Genomic DNA, 16,526 nt, shown 5'->3' with positions numbered 1-16,526 from the left:
TGCAAACTCGATGATTGTGGTAGCACACTATCAGGTCTGTTGTGTGCAGACTCGCCGATTGAACCAACATGTGTTATGGGAAGAAGACTCGCTGATTGAGGCATCTTCCTGAGTTAATGATCAACTAAGGACAACTGCATTTCAACCTCGAGGCATGTGAAAATGGAAATTATTGAAATGGTATTTTTGTGATGTATTTCATTTATCATGGATATTTACTTTTTATTACTTCCTCCTGCTGCCAAAGTATTCTTTATGACTCTAGAATCAAAGATTATTCCTCTTTCTAAACAAAAAAAATCAATTGTTGTTGGTACTAGACATGAATGGGTTGTTGTTGCTAAATAGATACAATCTAAGGTATGTCTCACTGCTATGGTACTGGACACGAATGGGTTGTTGTTTTCTAAACAGATACAATCCAAGGTATGTAGTAGTGTTATGTGATATATAACTTATATCTCATGCCCTTCTATATAGTGCTGCTATATAGAATTAATATATCTCTTGCCCTGCTATATATCACTACTATATAGCATTAATATATATCAGTGCTATATAGCATTAATATTTATATAGCACTGATGTATATCATTATTAAATATATAGCACTGCTAGATAGCTATGTAGGATTGTCTCCCAACCTGCAAAGTATAGCATATCTAAGTGTCAAAGGTAATATTTGTGCTATGTAACATATAACATATAGCTCTAGCCTTGCTATATAACATTGCTAGATAGCTATGTTGGAATGTCTACCTACTATAAAGCATGGCATATGTAAGTGTTTAAAAGGTATGTAGCAGTGCTATGTAACATGTGATGTATAGCTCTAGCCCTGCTATATAGCAATGGTATATATCACTGCAAATATAGATAACTATGTAGGATTGTCTCTCCCAAGCTATAAAGCATGGTATATCTAAGCTCTAAATCATGGTAGATCTAAGTGTCTAAAAGGTAATGGTTATATAGCTATGTAAGAGTTCCTAAAAGACCACAGACATGTGGAGGCTTTCAAGTGATTCACAAGAATAAATAGCTAGTGCTTGTGGTGAGAAGTTTTTTATTTAGTGCTCCGAGCATTTCCACCTAATGATATGGACCAACTGCATGGTGTGCAACATGGATGAAGCAATGAAGGCAATGTTCTCCTAGACAACGGAGAGACATTAAATTCTTTTTAGGGATAGTGGTCTCCCTATTTTTAGTACTATCGCTTTTATAATTAGTTAAACTAATATCTAACAACACTTATCATGTTCTTTCTTGTAAAGCATTATTCATAGTGCCCATGTATGATTTTAGGGACATCCCAATGCACAAGAACTTGGACAACCAACTTTCAAAAGAAACTTGACTTTATGTGGAATCATTATCCATATTTCAAAACAAATAAAACATGTTGGTCTCGACAATGACCATTACAAATCTATCCCCAATGACTAGAAGAATTGTATATTGCGAGAATCATTTGATCGAGACGATCAAAAGCAAATCCATGACACTTGAACCAATTTCTTATGTCATGGTTGTATATGTGGAACATTGCAGATGATCAACAAACATTTTCTACACAAAATATGCTCCTAAATAGCAAGGATGACATTTTTATTGATGTTTTTGACTATCATGTTTTATATACTGCTGCCACAAACCCGACCACAATAGAACAAGTGACTCAAAAAAGTATTGATATTATGAATGTATATACATCTATGAACTCAATATAGATATCTTTTTAACTAATTGTGTACAAGTTTCCTATCTTTTTATGAATGTAATTTATCAAGTTTCTCAAGCTGCGAAAATTGAGTCACAGATTGAGCCGGTGTCTCATCATTTAATATTGATGATAAAAGTATGTTGACTCCAAGCTTGTGTAAACTATTAAATGTGTGCCACATCATATGGTAATGCATGATAGATTGCTTCATGTACCTCATGAGAAAAGTAGAACACATTGATGCTTTTGTGTCCACTAATTGTAGTGGCAATTTAATAGCTCTAACTAGATGGCTGAAGTGTATAGGAAGAGGCTTATCCCCTAGTAATTGGTAGTGATTGTCGTCTTGTTGTTTATAATACAGACTTGACATCAAATAAGATTCTCTTGGACACTTATACCCCATGCATAAGAAATTGTTTTCTCTACCACCATAACCTTTATTGCAATGCATTTCAGAATAAAGAACTCATCTTGTTTACCATTGTCCTTTTTTGCATTGACAACATGCAATTTAATCACACACACATGATTGGGTCATAATGGCATGGCATATTTATGACCCATTGTGTGTGACGATGCAATCCATGGCTATGATTCATCCCCTTCGAGGATGATGCTCTCTTTTAATAATGTACTTATAGTGATCACATAAAACTTGCACGACGTAGGTTTAGATTATATATTTTAACTTTTTTTAGATTATATATTTTAACTTGCAATCCATGGCTATGACCCATCCCCTTCGAGGATGATACTCTCTTTCAATGTACTTACAGTGATCACATAAAACTTACACGACATAGGCTTAGATTATATATTTTAACTTTTTTATTTTATTAAAGGTATAGTACTAATTTATGTAATAGTAAATAGTTATCTATTTTTAATAATATATAAGGTTCAAGAGTTGATGACTATTACAAGAGGAAGATCCAAGTCCTTTTTGGACTTTGCTTAATCAAACGATGGAAATGAAAGAGCTGATTTTCATGGCTTCATAGCAATTGGAATGCTCTGTAAAGTATAATTTACAAAGGAAGGGGATGATAAGAAAATGGAAGGTTATGATAGATCGTGTCTTTTTTTATTGGGAATAGAGTTTGATAAATCATAGTCTACCTGATATGTTAGAAAAGAAGATTGAAATGGAACACAAGGAATTGTGTGAGAAATGGAGAACTGCATGGTTCAAAAGAGGAGGTAATGTCTCAGAGTAGACAAATTCACAAACTGGTGGAGAAGCAAGAAAGGGAGTCAATCAGACATCCTGTTAACCACAATGGTTAGCATTACTCAAAGCGTGGTTACGCTTCATGTAATTCATTTTTATGCAAAACCGCACTAAGCGCTTCATGTAAAAAGATATGGGATGACCTAGCTTATGACATGTGTAACACCGGCTATAAGAAACAAAGCCTAGGTGTACATAGAGCGAGAGAAGCAGTTTTAGGCCCCCAATCATTAATATTGGATTACATGGTTGAACAACAATGGATCTAGAGAGAGAGAGAGAGTAAGAGGGAGAGAAGCAATGACTCAATGAAAAAGACACACAATAAAAATGAATACATTGCATAATAGAAATGTGAGGTACAATGGGTATATAAGGATGTGGAGAGAGGATAGATGTGATGTAGAGAATGCCACATAGGCACACATATCCATCACAAATGACTAGATAGGATAAGTGAGTTGGTGGGAGTTCACACACGGGTAGACATAATAAGCGCATACAAAGCTTTGAAACACCTAAAAACCCCCCCTTTGGAGCAAAGATGGACATCTAACAAAGAAAACCTTCAAATTCTAAAATGATCTCTAGATTGTACCATGTCATCTACTAGTCATGTCCACTATGCTAATTAAGAGGCTTAAGTTTGAGCATGAATAAGAGGCCATAGTAGGCTCACTCACGGCTTCTATACAAGCATGGACAGAGGCTCCAGGTCTAAGCGTGGATGCATAATGACTCACATGGCTAGGTGACCAAAGTACCCACATCCTAGAACCATTCTAGGCCTTATTTATAGTAGCATCACCACCCTTGGTAGTTTTCACAACCCCCTAGCTCCTAACATGGGTTTAAAGGATTTACACGGTTTTGGTTATTTATGTGAACACACATGAGATAGTAGGATAAAAACACTTAAAAATATTAATAGATAGTCAATTTTCAGAGTACTACTTTGGGTAAAGAACCCTTATTACAAACATAGATAGAGATGAAGGGGAGATTTTCTAAAGAAGAATCTGGCGCCTAGGAGTGATCCACCCTCGATGAAAAGCTGGGCAGGTTGAAGTGTCACTTGCAGGGTCGTTTCCATGGAATGGCAACCTATAGTACAATTTAAAAAATTGATAAAGTGTAGGATAGAGAAATTTATGCCCTCCCACTGCTGTGAATGCACATCGTAGTGGGATGTGGCAACAACAAGCCCAACAGTTTATGTTGCAATTTGTTTTTATTGTACCCAAACCTACTAGTGCCCAAATGTGAGTCATAGGTGAGAACACGTGCTAAGTTTTTAAAATGTTCGGACCATAGTGGGAAAAGGTTAAAGATTAGCCCTAATCCCAACCTTGTGCGAGGATAATCAACAAGTGGTGCATGAGTGGCTACAGACTTGATGCAATTGCATGGGGCATCGTCTCTCAAATGTTGAGGATAATGAGGGTCTACAAGCTCTTCACAGTTATATTGGCTATGGTGAACAAGCTCATAATGCAGCAATTTTCTTTCTCTTAAGCTGATGTGTTTCTCGGTGACCTTGCATTGAGCACGTGTGTGAGTCTTCTATTTGTGCGTAGGTCTACTCTGACGCTATTGGGTTGATTATAGGCTACCTTCAATGAGAGGGACTACTCTAGCCCTCAATCAAATGAAACTAATATATCCTAATCTAATGAAGTAGATGAAGATTGAATTGTGCACCTTAAGCGCACATGGATCATGGCTTTGATACTATATTGGATTACATGGTTGGAGAGAAATAATGACGATGAATAAGACACAACAAAAATGAATACATTGCATATTAAAAATGTGAGGTACAATAGGTATATAAGAATGTGAGAGAGCATAGATGTGATGTAGAGACACTACAACAAAATGAGGGTCTAGCAGTGAAAATAGTAGCGTTTTTATAACTAGAAGCACAGCTAGGTGTCAGGCCATTTTTGCTGCTAAAAACATTGCTATTTTTGCTATAACAAGCTCGTTGCTCTCAGCAGCGAAAATAGTAGAGAAAATATTGCTACTGCGCAGTGATATTTCGCTGCTATTTTTGCTGTTGAGCAGGCGGACAACTAATATTTTCGCTGATGCTGAGAGTAGTGACCGCTCTACACAATAAAAAAAAGAGTTGAGGTAGAGTGGGGAGTTTGCACAAGACTCCCCAGTCTCCCCCAGATCTTTTTTAAAAAAAATAAAACAGAGTTACAGTTTGAGATTTGTAATACAAACATAAATATAAGAAGCACATACATTGTGGAGAATGCAATTGAGCCCAAAAAGTATTTCAGAAATTATTGGGCCTTTGGCCATAGATACATAAAGTTTTTACAATGAAGAGGTGGGTGTCTAACCGGAATCCTCATCGGATTCTGAATGATCTTCATCATCCAATTCCTCATCCTCTTCATTTGCTTCACGATGCTGTGATAATCTGGATCCTTCTCTTCTTCTTCCCCTTCATCCTGCATACATGCCGTCAAGCGTAAGGTATACATTTGCTTCACGATGCTGTGATAATCTGGATCCTTCTCTTCTTCTTCCCCTTCATCCTACATACATGCCGGATTCTGAATGATCTTCATCATCCAATTCCTCATCCTCTTCATTTGCTTCACGATGCTGTGATAATCTGGATCCTTCTCTTCTTCTTCCCCTTCATCCTGCATACATGCCATCAAGCGTAAGGTATGGAAAGCATGGAAATACAATTAGACGTAGAAAAGAGAATGATTTAGGCAACACATTACCTCATCACCTTGAGTCCCCAAAATGGACTCATCCAAGCGTACACCTCACGTACGCATCCACGCCCACAATTGCGGACAGAGGGCTCTATACCCATAGTCATATTCCTCCTTTGTTGGGTCATGCCCATCAACCTCTCTCTATAAAAAATAATTAAGAAAATATATAATTATTTTAAGAAAACAATATAGTACAAAACAAAATGAAAGGAGAGAAGAAATGATACTTACGAAACGAGCAAGACAAGCGGATTTCCCGCCAGAGCCAAAGTGCGAAGCGCCTCGCTTTCGTAGTTGGGAAGCGCTCGCCGCCGCTTGTTGTGAAAAGCACTTGGGTGCTTTCTCACAAAACTGCATGCATGCCTCCACTCCTCAATCGCACACACGCTAGGCTTCTCCAAATTATTTTTCGTTGCTCTCTTGATATTTGCTCTCCTATTAGAGAGCAAAAGCTTGATGTGCCACTTCATCCACTCCTCGGAGAAGCATAGACCTGCATGTGGCACACGGGGAACTCCGACTTAAGCACATCAATAACATATTGCTTAGAAAGTTCATCTTGTGCTTTCCACTTTTTGAAGGAGTTCATGAACTCTAGGTTTGCAAGTACATACATACGATTCATGACTTACTTTCCTCGTGCATTCATAGGGCACCATTTGCATCCACGGTGTATGGTAGGAGGCGTGGATCAAACAGTGGAATGGGTCTCTTGGGGGTTATCTCATAGTGTAGATGATGAGCCCCCATGTTGGGGAGATGTATCGAGAGACCTAGTGCTGCTTTTACCAAAGCAAAAGCAGCCGGCTCCCCCTCGCTAACACGTCTGTTGCCCCCCAGACTCCCTACTACGTCGTCGTCATGGTGGTGAAGACGAACGTGAGGGAGCGGGGGTGGGTCTAGTAGAGGAAGGTGGTGTTGGCTCATCACACCCATATCGTGAATGGGCCTGCACCACTCGGCCCCGCGCCTATAAGGTGTGGTCTACCCCAATTGAGCAAGTACAGTGTCCACTAGCCAAGTGGGGTAGTCTGCCCCCATGGCATCGACTACAAGCCGCCCGCCTACATGTAAGATTAAAATATAAGACAAATAGAATGCATAAAAGATTAACTTTGTGTATGTGAAAAGGTTTGATGGAACCATACCTGTGTCTATGTATACTACGACCAAGCTTGCTGCCTATATCCTCGCTCATTTATAATGGACAACAGATTGGCCACATCAAGATCTTATGAACGAGTTGATTGACATTGCTCATACATACATGCATAGGTAACAAAACACAATTTCTCTAACCCAAGCCATACTTAAAGCTTAGACAAAGAATACAACATGTGATATTAGAACATTGTTAAGACCTCCTACAATACTGCTTAGACAAGCAGGGTAGACAATGTCCCTTTCAGATGATAGCTTTTCTGAGGACTTTCCACATGCTTCCCACTATTAAAGCCAAAGGAAACTCCTCTTTTTGCAAGAGAAGGATAGTGAGAAGATCGAGGGCTCCCCCTCCACTATAACCACCTACTCCCGGATAACCACTCCTAACCTGACATAAGTAGCATTCTAGATGGCATATAACAATGCCCCATATCTCTATATGCATAAGTCCATTTCCTAAACCTATCACCCAAGGGTGCAATAAACATGAGGTTGATAGAATACGACCACTTACCTCGCATATGTCAAGCCAACCAAGAGGAAACAACAACACAAGCTTAGACAAAAAATACAACATGTGATATTAGGACATTGTTATACGACCTCCTACAATACTGCTTAGACAAGTAGGGTGGACAGTGCCCCTTTTGGATGATAGCTTCTGAGGGCTTTCCACACGTTCCCCACTATTAAAGCCAAAGGAAACTCCTCTTTTGCAATAAGAGAAGGATAGTAAGAAGTTCGAGGGCTCCCCCTCCACTATAACCACCTACTCGTCGCGGGGATAACCACTCCTAACCTGACATAAGCAGCATTCTAGATGGCATATAACAATGCCCCATATCTCTATGCATAGGCCGTATGCAGCATAAGCCATATGTAAAGGCCTATGCATACAGCCTTTAGATATGGCATACGGCCTATGCATATGGCTATGCCGTATGCATAGGCTGTATGCGGCCTATGCATAAGCCGTATGCATACGGCATACGGCCTATGCATCGGGCCTATGCATACAGCCTATGCATAAGGCCTATGCATAGGCTGTATGCATAAGCCATATGCATACGGCATACGGCCTATGTATACGGCCTATGCATAGGCCGTATGCATACGGCATATGGCCTATGCATACAGCATACGACCTATGTATATGGCCTATGCATAAGGCCTATGTATATGGCCTATGTATATGGCCTATGCATAAGGCCTATGCATAGGTAGTATGTATAAGTCGTATGCATACGACATATGGCCTATGCATAAGGCCTATGTATAGGCTATATGCATAGGCTGTATACCTATGTATAGGCCTTATGCATACGGCCTATGCATAAGGCGTATGCATAGGACTATGCATACGCCTTATGCATAGGCCGTATGTCCTATGCATACGCCTTATGCATAGGCCGTATGCATAAGGCCTATGCATAAGTCGTATGCATAAGTCGTATGCATAGGCCGTATGCATAAGGCCTATACATACGACTCTTAACCTAAACCTAATCCCCGGCATCCAAGGGTGCAAAAACACAAATAGAAGAAGCATAAACAAAGAGGGCTTACCTCTACTAGTAGCAGAATCCGTATGAACCATATGCGTGACCTATGCCCTTGGAGGCCGTTCGCTTCTTGAATAGACCTATAAAAGATTATCATAATAAATCAAAACATTAGTTCATTATGCATAATAGGGCTTATGCATAATAAGGCTATGCATAAGCCCTATGTATAAGGCTATGAATAAGCCCTATGCATACGGCCTATTGCATAAGCAGGCTATGCATAAAGAGTGCTATGCATAAGAGGCCTATTGCATAAGAGGGCTATGCATAGCCTATGCATAAGGCCTATGCATAAGGCTATGCATAAGCCCTATTGCATAAGGCTATGCATAAGCCCTAGCCTAGCACTATGCACATAAGCCCTACTATGCACATAAGCCCTATGCATAAAGAGGGTTATGCATAAGAGGGCTATGCATAGCCTAGCCCTATGCATAAAGAGGGCTATGCATAAGAGGGCTCTACATAGCCTAGCCCTTATGCATAGCCCTAGCCTATTTACCTAACCCTAATCCCTAGCACCCAAGTGTGCAAAAATGTAAAGATAAAAAGCACAAAGCACAAAGAAACAGGGCTTACCGTATGAGAGGCTATGCCCAAAACCTTGCTCACTTGAATAATCCTACAAAAAAGAACAATAATAAATTAAAAAAAGTTAGTCCTCATTAACACATTAGTAAGCAAGAAGAACAAGAGAAAAAAGAGGTGAGTGCCCTAAACCCTACTCTTAATGCATAAGTGAATGGAAAAACTAGTTTATGTTAAGCCTAAACCTATGCATAATGCATAGAATGCTTAATAGAAAGCTTTGATGGAGAGCTCTCCATCCAAGCTCTCTATTAGAGCTCTATGCATCCAAGCTTTCCAATGAAAGCTTGGACGAAGACATAAAACCATGAAAGAGGGAAGAAAGCAAAAAGAGATTACCTTGGAGAGGGAGACTTGATTGATTGAAGACCCTTGAGGGATGAGTAGAGATGGGAGAAAAACTCACGCTGTAGGCGTAGCTGTGCATGTCCGGCAATAGGGAAGTAGGTAGGTATTGACACCAGTCCTCGAGCGGTGACGATTTAGGCAGGAGTGACAATTTATCAGGTTGCTCTGCTGATGAGCAATGTATTTTTGTTGCTGGGCAACATATTTTGGCTGCTGTGTAGCAAAAAAACGCTGCTATGGTCACTATTTAGTAGCGAAAACCTGGGTAAATTTCTATTTGCAGTACTGGATGTTGTGTGTTTTGTATGAATCCTAAATCAGTTTTGGCCAAGTTAAAGATGTCCAATAGTGATCATCAAGGGCCAGAAGTTGGATCCAAGGCATGGATATTGATGTGTGTGTGATCGATGCAAGGGCTAGTATATACGACAACTTCGTATAACAATTGAGCATGTCTGAACATGTGGTCTTCATGAGGCAGTGGCACGACCAAGTGCGGATGATGACATAGAGGATTGTAGTTGACTCACCGGCATGGCAATATGTGGAGCATCAATGGCCAGAGTTTAAAGATGAGCCTCATCACTTACGTCTTAGCTTGGGCATGGATGGTGTTAACCCATTTGGCTTCAAGTCCACATCATGGTCTACTTGGCCTATTGTATTGGTGAATTACAACCTCCCTCCATGGGTGCAATCAAGAAAGGTCATATCATGCTTGCTCTCCTTGTACCAGGTAAATATAAGGTAGCAAACATGGATGTGTACCTCGAGCCTTTGATTGAGGAGTTTGAGACACTATGGCGAGGTATCAAATTATATGATGTTTCAAGGCCAATAAATAGGCATGAGGTAGAGGTGAAAGGAGTTTTGCTTTGGACAATGCATGACTATCCCGGGTTCTCGGAGTGCTCAGGTACCTACTTGAACCTTATATGCATAAGTTTTAGCCTTTAAACTTTAAGTTTATATCGCTATCTCAATCATCTCAATTAAAATAGGTTTGGCAACCTCCGAACATCATGCATGTCTGCTTTGCGGACCATCACTTGTTTTAAAACGACCCTCTACACTTAAGAAGGTGGTGTATGATAAACCATCAATTTCTCCCTCCTTTTCACATCCCAAGAATGTGCCACATGATGTCTCACCACTTGTGATGAGAGGTAGAGATTGGCTTGAGGCATGGAGAAGCACACACAATCCACTGCCAAATGGGATGTCTAGACACTCGATCTTCTTTTGACTTCAATATTGGTGTGATATGAATATCAATCATCTCTTAAATCCCATGCATATCTTCAAGAATGTGGCAACAAATATTTGGGACCATTTAATTGGTAAAAGAGATACAAAGGGTGCAAGGGATGACTTACAAAACATTGGACGCCTTCAAAGTGCATGGCCAATTGAAAGTGAGAGTGGTAAAATAGTCCTACCAAAGGCACCATGGGTATTAACGAAGAGGGAGCACAATAAGGTGAAAAGTGTGATTGCCTCCAACAAGAGATGCATTCATTGAAGGGTGCCTTCACAAAGACTAAGAATAAAGGAGAGGAACAATTATATGGCCTCAAGACACATGATTGGCACAAGGTATTACAGGTATATAAATATTCGCTTTTTCATTTTCTCTTTGTGGTACATAATTTGTAAGCTCATATACTAACTTCCATTTTTTTCTATGCATAGTTTATTCTTCCAATTGCTATAGTTGGTTGTGGAGACAAGAAGGTGAGAGAGGCTATTTACAAAATGGAAAGCTTGGTGAGGTATGAATCTTCTCTTCAATTCACTAAGTTATATTGCTTATTTGGAATTCTCATGCGCTCACAAGTTATGTATTGGTAAATAGTACACATAATTGCTATGTATGTAGGTACATATGCTTAAAGGAGATAGATCCTATATCCATTAAGATGGCTCATCTTAATGCTATTGAGGCAGTGTGTATAATCGAGGAAAACTTCCCTAGAACAATTCTCACTAGCCGATAGCATCTTGTGGTGCATTTGGTTGATGAAGTGGTGTTGTGCGGCGTTGTTCATGTTCGATGGATGTTTTTCATTGAAAGGTTCATGAAAACCTTGAAGGACTTTGTGAGACAAAGAGCAAGGCCAGAAGCAAGCATGGTAGAGAGATGGTTGGTGCAAGAGTCTCTCATGTATATCTCAAAACATCTATCTCGCATAGATCCTTCCATGCCACGATCATGGAGAAATGAGGAGGATGACCATCTAATCACTAATGTGCCTTAGGGAAAAGGAAGGCAACAAAGATTGGATGAAGCATTACACCACAAGCTGGGACGTCTCACGTAGCAAGGTTGGTCGAGGTCTTGACCACCCTCAATTCGATTTAAATGGTGAGCTTTCGCGTACGGTGGATGAGGGACCAAGGAAGTAGCCTATGAGTGAAGTGCTAGGGGACCTGCGAAGGAGCCTAGAGGGTGCTGACCATACGGTGCCCGAAGATACCATGCGTGCGTCAGGGAAGAAAATGGAATAAAGAGTTAGAGTTGTTTTCTGAACTCGGGTATGGATCTGGTTGATTGGCCTTGCTGGTTCTCAACGGATAATTCCGTGACTCTTTTATATGGATCTGTTGGTTGTTCTTACTGATCTTCAATGGAGAGTCCATGTGGATTTTTCTTGTGTGATTATATTTCTGGGTATTATGAGCTAGGAACTATTGAAAAGGCCCTTGAGTGAACAGGTGGTGTGAGCATTCTCGTTTTGCCAATGATGCCCATAGCTACACCGATGAAGGAATGATTGGAAATTAGAATTCAAGCTAGATATTTTGGAGGATTATGATCAGTGATACTATGGTTTCATTAGAAGATTGTTTTAAAGAAGACAACTGAATCTGCGAAATATGCAATTTCATATTGGACCCGGATAACCCTTGTTCTATGGAAAAGAATCAACATCTTCCTCAATCTGGCCATGTGACTTACGAGTTGGGTCGGATCAGTTTGCTTAGTTAAGACCTTGACTATGTTAGAAGAATAAAATATCATGGAGGAATCACCCGTGCTTTCTGGGCGAGGGAAGGTTTTTCAGATTCGATTTTGGAAGAACTGAGGGATTAGACTCTTGTCCTCCAGATATTCGTGGGCAAGGCCTCGAGTGAGAGGCTCTGCCCTACGCAAGAAGTGTTACTTCCACTGCTAGCACCCCGGAATTTCATTGCACGGAGGGGGCAAGGATCTTTCAATTGGTATCAGAGCGAATTGGCTAAAGTGGATCAACTGAGAAGTAAGAAATGTTAAAAATTTATGAAGTACCAATAAAAGATTGTAATTGTGTGATGAAATTCATATAAATTGATATTCAGAATGAAGATTCATAAATTGAAAATTGGGTCTTCAAATGGAAGTACCGCAATTGTATGAAATCCCTGACTTACTTGAGGCCTAGATATGATGGTATTTACCTATAACTTTAAGGACCCCGTGTGACTACTCGTATACACCGTGGGTATATCTGCAGCTCTTTACAATATATATGAGTAAATCTAAGAGCTTGAAATTATAAGCAAAAATGCTATCTAGAGGATGAATTCGAATTCTGGTTGAGAATTGATGAGTGGATTTGGATTTTGATTGAAAGATGATGATTTTCGAATTCTAGTTGAAAGAATATAAGTTGAACCAAGCCACAATGAGGATGAATGGGACGAATCCCAGTGATGATGTTAGTAACTGGAAGAGGATTATGACTTCAGTAAATCACTATGAGATTAGTGGATTGTGATGACAGATTGCTGTTATTTTTTTGACCTTTGACCAGTGGATCTAATTAAGGGATGACAAATTGAAAACTTGCATAACTGAAATTCCCGTGGAGGAATGTTCACAGATGAAATTTTCGGTTTGATGGACCATTATTGTGTTAAGAATATGAATGAATTATTCTCTAGTGAATGAGTTCTGTATGTTCTTCTTGTAGAAGGGATATTTACCCCAAGATTCTGTGGGGGACTGACCAATCTATAAAGAACCCCAGAATCAGTTGGATCTAAAGTCGGATTTGAATGATAAATAATGTGGTGTTTTCACCTGAGCGTCTTGGTTAATTTGGGAAAAAGGGACTTAACAAGAATTTTGATATTGATAGGATCATGGATCGAGGTCGTCGTGGTAGGAATGTTAACCCCTAGCTCGATGAGGAAGAGCTCGACCCGGATGTTTGTAAAACTCTTCATAGATCGCAACCTGGACCTTTCAAGGGTGAAGGGGAAAACTTGGGTGAGACTGTGGAGAAGTGGATCGAAGCAATGGAAGAATACTTCAATGTCTACTGGGTACAACAAGAAAAGTAAAATGGCTCTTGCAAGGCTGAAGATAGTAGAAACAGCTAAAGTGGCATGGAGAAACCACTATGAGACAAACCGTTTGGATCGGAACACCCAGACATGGAATGATCTCAAGATTTACCTAAGGAAGAGATTATGTCCTCCTCCTGGCTTTTTGAAAACAAAGATGAATAAATTCTTAGAGTTAACCCAGGGGAGTAGAACTATTGAAGAATATCATCAGGCGTTCGCTCTCCTCCTCAAGTACTCGCCCCATCTCGTTAGATGAAGAACAGCTAATGGCTAGGTTCATTCGAGAACCGAACGAACCTTTGAATATCCTAGAGTGAAGAATGCCAAGCCAATTTCCATGGCCGAAGCAGTGTGGATGGCGAAGAATTTCGCTAAGGCCTTTGATATGTCAAGGTCCCGTCGAAGCCAGCACCATCATCTTTTAAAAGATTTCTAGCTCCGGAAGGCGATTCCAACTTTCCACCGCCTAAGAAGAGATAACAAGGTCAATCTTAGGATATAGAAAATTCCAGAATGGAAGAAAGGCCTTTTTCCCGGAATGCAATCCCCTGGAATTCAACTTCAGAAGTTCCACCCTTGAACAAGGAAGTGAAATGCTATATCTGTCAAGGATTTGGACATCGCACTATGGATTACCCAACTTCTTTTGGATTAAGGTTTTCGGGGCACGAAAGTCAGGGAGGACTAAGATTCTAGACTCTAGCTCCTTCCTTCCAGAGTAATCAGGTTCCTTTCCATCAAAATCGGGGAAATCCCAGAGGTAGACCCTCTAACCAACCCTCAGTTTCAATCCAAAGTAATGCAAGACCTCCGCCTCAGAATAAGGGAAGTCAAAGAGAGATGTTCCTTAATCGGCCGTCCACTTCCAATGCAGTAACGCTGGAAGTGATTGAAGAAGAAGATGATGAAAGAGATTATACTCCACCTGCTCCGCGAGATGAGGACATCCCATGCTTTTAAAGTGGGGTAGGATGTAAGATTCCTCCCTCCAGATTTTGAGAGGTGTAAAGGTGTAAGAACCTCCCTTTCTGTTCTTGTAATTATTCCCCTCTCTGAAATAAAAGAAAGATCTTGTTTTACCCTATTTTGGCCTAGAGAGAGATAATCCAAAATTGAGATATCTTTGGATATAAAAATCCTCCTAGTGTCTAAAATGGATTCCCGTGCTGCAATAGAAGTTCAAAATGAACTTTCCAATGTGCATTAGGAATTAATTGAAAATGGTATAAGGGACCTTAGCCTAGGATCTACATTTTCAGAAATTTTTATGGTCCAATTAAGGTTCCAATGGGCCAATTGGATTAATCCAAGTGTTAGGATGAGATAAATCCAAAGAATAAAAGAAAATACCCAAAAATGAGTAAATGCTTGCATAAGATGAAGAGTTGACTGAGTACAAGGTTTATTAGTTAAAAATTATGAGATATTACTAAAAAAATGAGATATTTTGGAATAATGATGCATTTTTGACACCTTGGTAAGGAAAGGGGGACTCTTGAGGTAGGTGCCTCTTTCACATGTGTGGAAGGGTTTTTAATTCAAAAAATTTGTGATATTTTTATCTCTTCTCTCTTCTGGATCAAACCAAATCAAAAGGGAGCCAAACTGGTCCAAATCTTGTCCAAATTGAGTCAAACTGAACCTGGAAATTTCTAGAACCCAGTTGAACTTAGTTAGTGGCCTCCTTCACCTATATAAATAGACTCTCAGTCATTTGTTATTGAATATTAGAGTTATACCATGCCAATATAATATTAAAATAATCATATTTTCTATTATCTCTTGAATTTTTCTCTTTCTTGGGAGCTTGGAGCTCTCTCTCTCTCTACAACAACTCTTGGAGTTTCTCTTCTCCTCTTAGAGGACCAATTGATTGGTCAGGGGCTTCACTGCAATTAGAGAATGAAGCCAAACTTGGAGGTGAAATAAAATTTTATAGTTTTTTTCTAATTTTCTCAATAACTTTCTTCTTCTCAACCCATCTCAAGCTTGAGAAGCTTTCAAAATGATTGTTTTAATTCAAATCAAGCTTTCCCTTAAAGTCTTAATGCTTAATTAAGAGAAAGTTAATCTTTATAAAGCTCTAAATTTTCCATGGTCTCTCTCTGGGAGTGTTCTAATAACTAAAATTCTCTAGAGTTAAGCATTATTCTCTAGAAGCATCTAACTAAAACTAGAGCAAAGCATTATTATCTAGCGTTAAGCTTAAAGCATTTATCTTGGTCCAAGTATCAATCCTTTCTGTAGAGTACAAACTTGTTTAAAGGCAACTAGGTGGGATGTATGGATCTCCCATTCCATCAAATTTTGAAATTAGCTTGGCTACGAGAGAGGATCTTATCATGGGTTGACTATATTCTATTTCTCTCTAAGTTCCTTGGTAGGTCCCTTCAATGTTGGAATGACATCAATGTTTTATCTTATTTCTCATCAATGCCAAAACGTTAATGTTTTATCTTATTTTTGAGGTTATGTGAGTTTTGAACCTAATTTCCCTTGGTTCCATAGATGGCTCAAGAGCCATCATGGTGTGGTTTGTCTAAATTCCATTCTAGGAGGTCCCTGTGCATAGGATGGTCCCATGAATCCCTAGGCTAGCACCCCCAATGATGCTTCTCTTGGTTGTTCTGGAGGTACAAAGCCTAACTGTGTCATCTGAGGTATCCATGTACCACTTCTTCCCAATGTATTTGTATGCTTAAGTCCCTATTGTCTTGGCTCTTAACTCTTACAATTACCCGTCCCATGTGTGTTGGTTCTATTGGTTCAATTAGGGTTATTGGACTAGTTCTTTTGAAAGGATCTCTTCTCATAGTTCTCAT

This window comes from Cibotium barometz, chromosome 47 (genome assembly GCF_041138505.1).
Source record: "Cibotium barometz isolate CiBa-2024 chromosome 47, ASM4113850v1, whole genome shotgun sequence".
Lineage (NCBI taxonomy): Eukaryota > Viridiplantae > Streptophyta > Polypodiopsida > Cyatheales > Cibotiaceae > Cibotium > Cibotium barometz.
Note: the sequence above shows the minus strand (reverse complement) of the source record.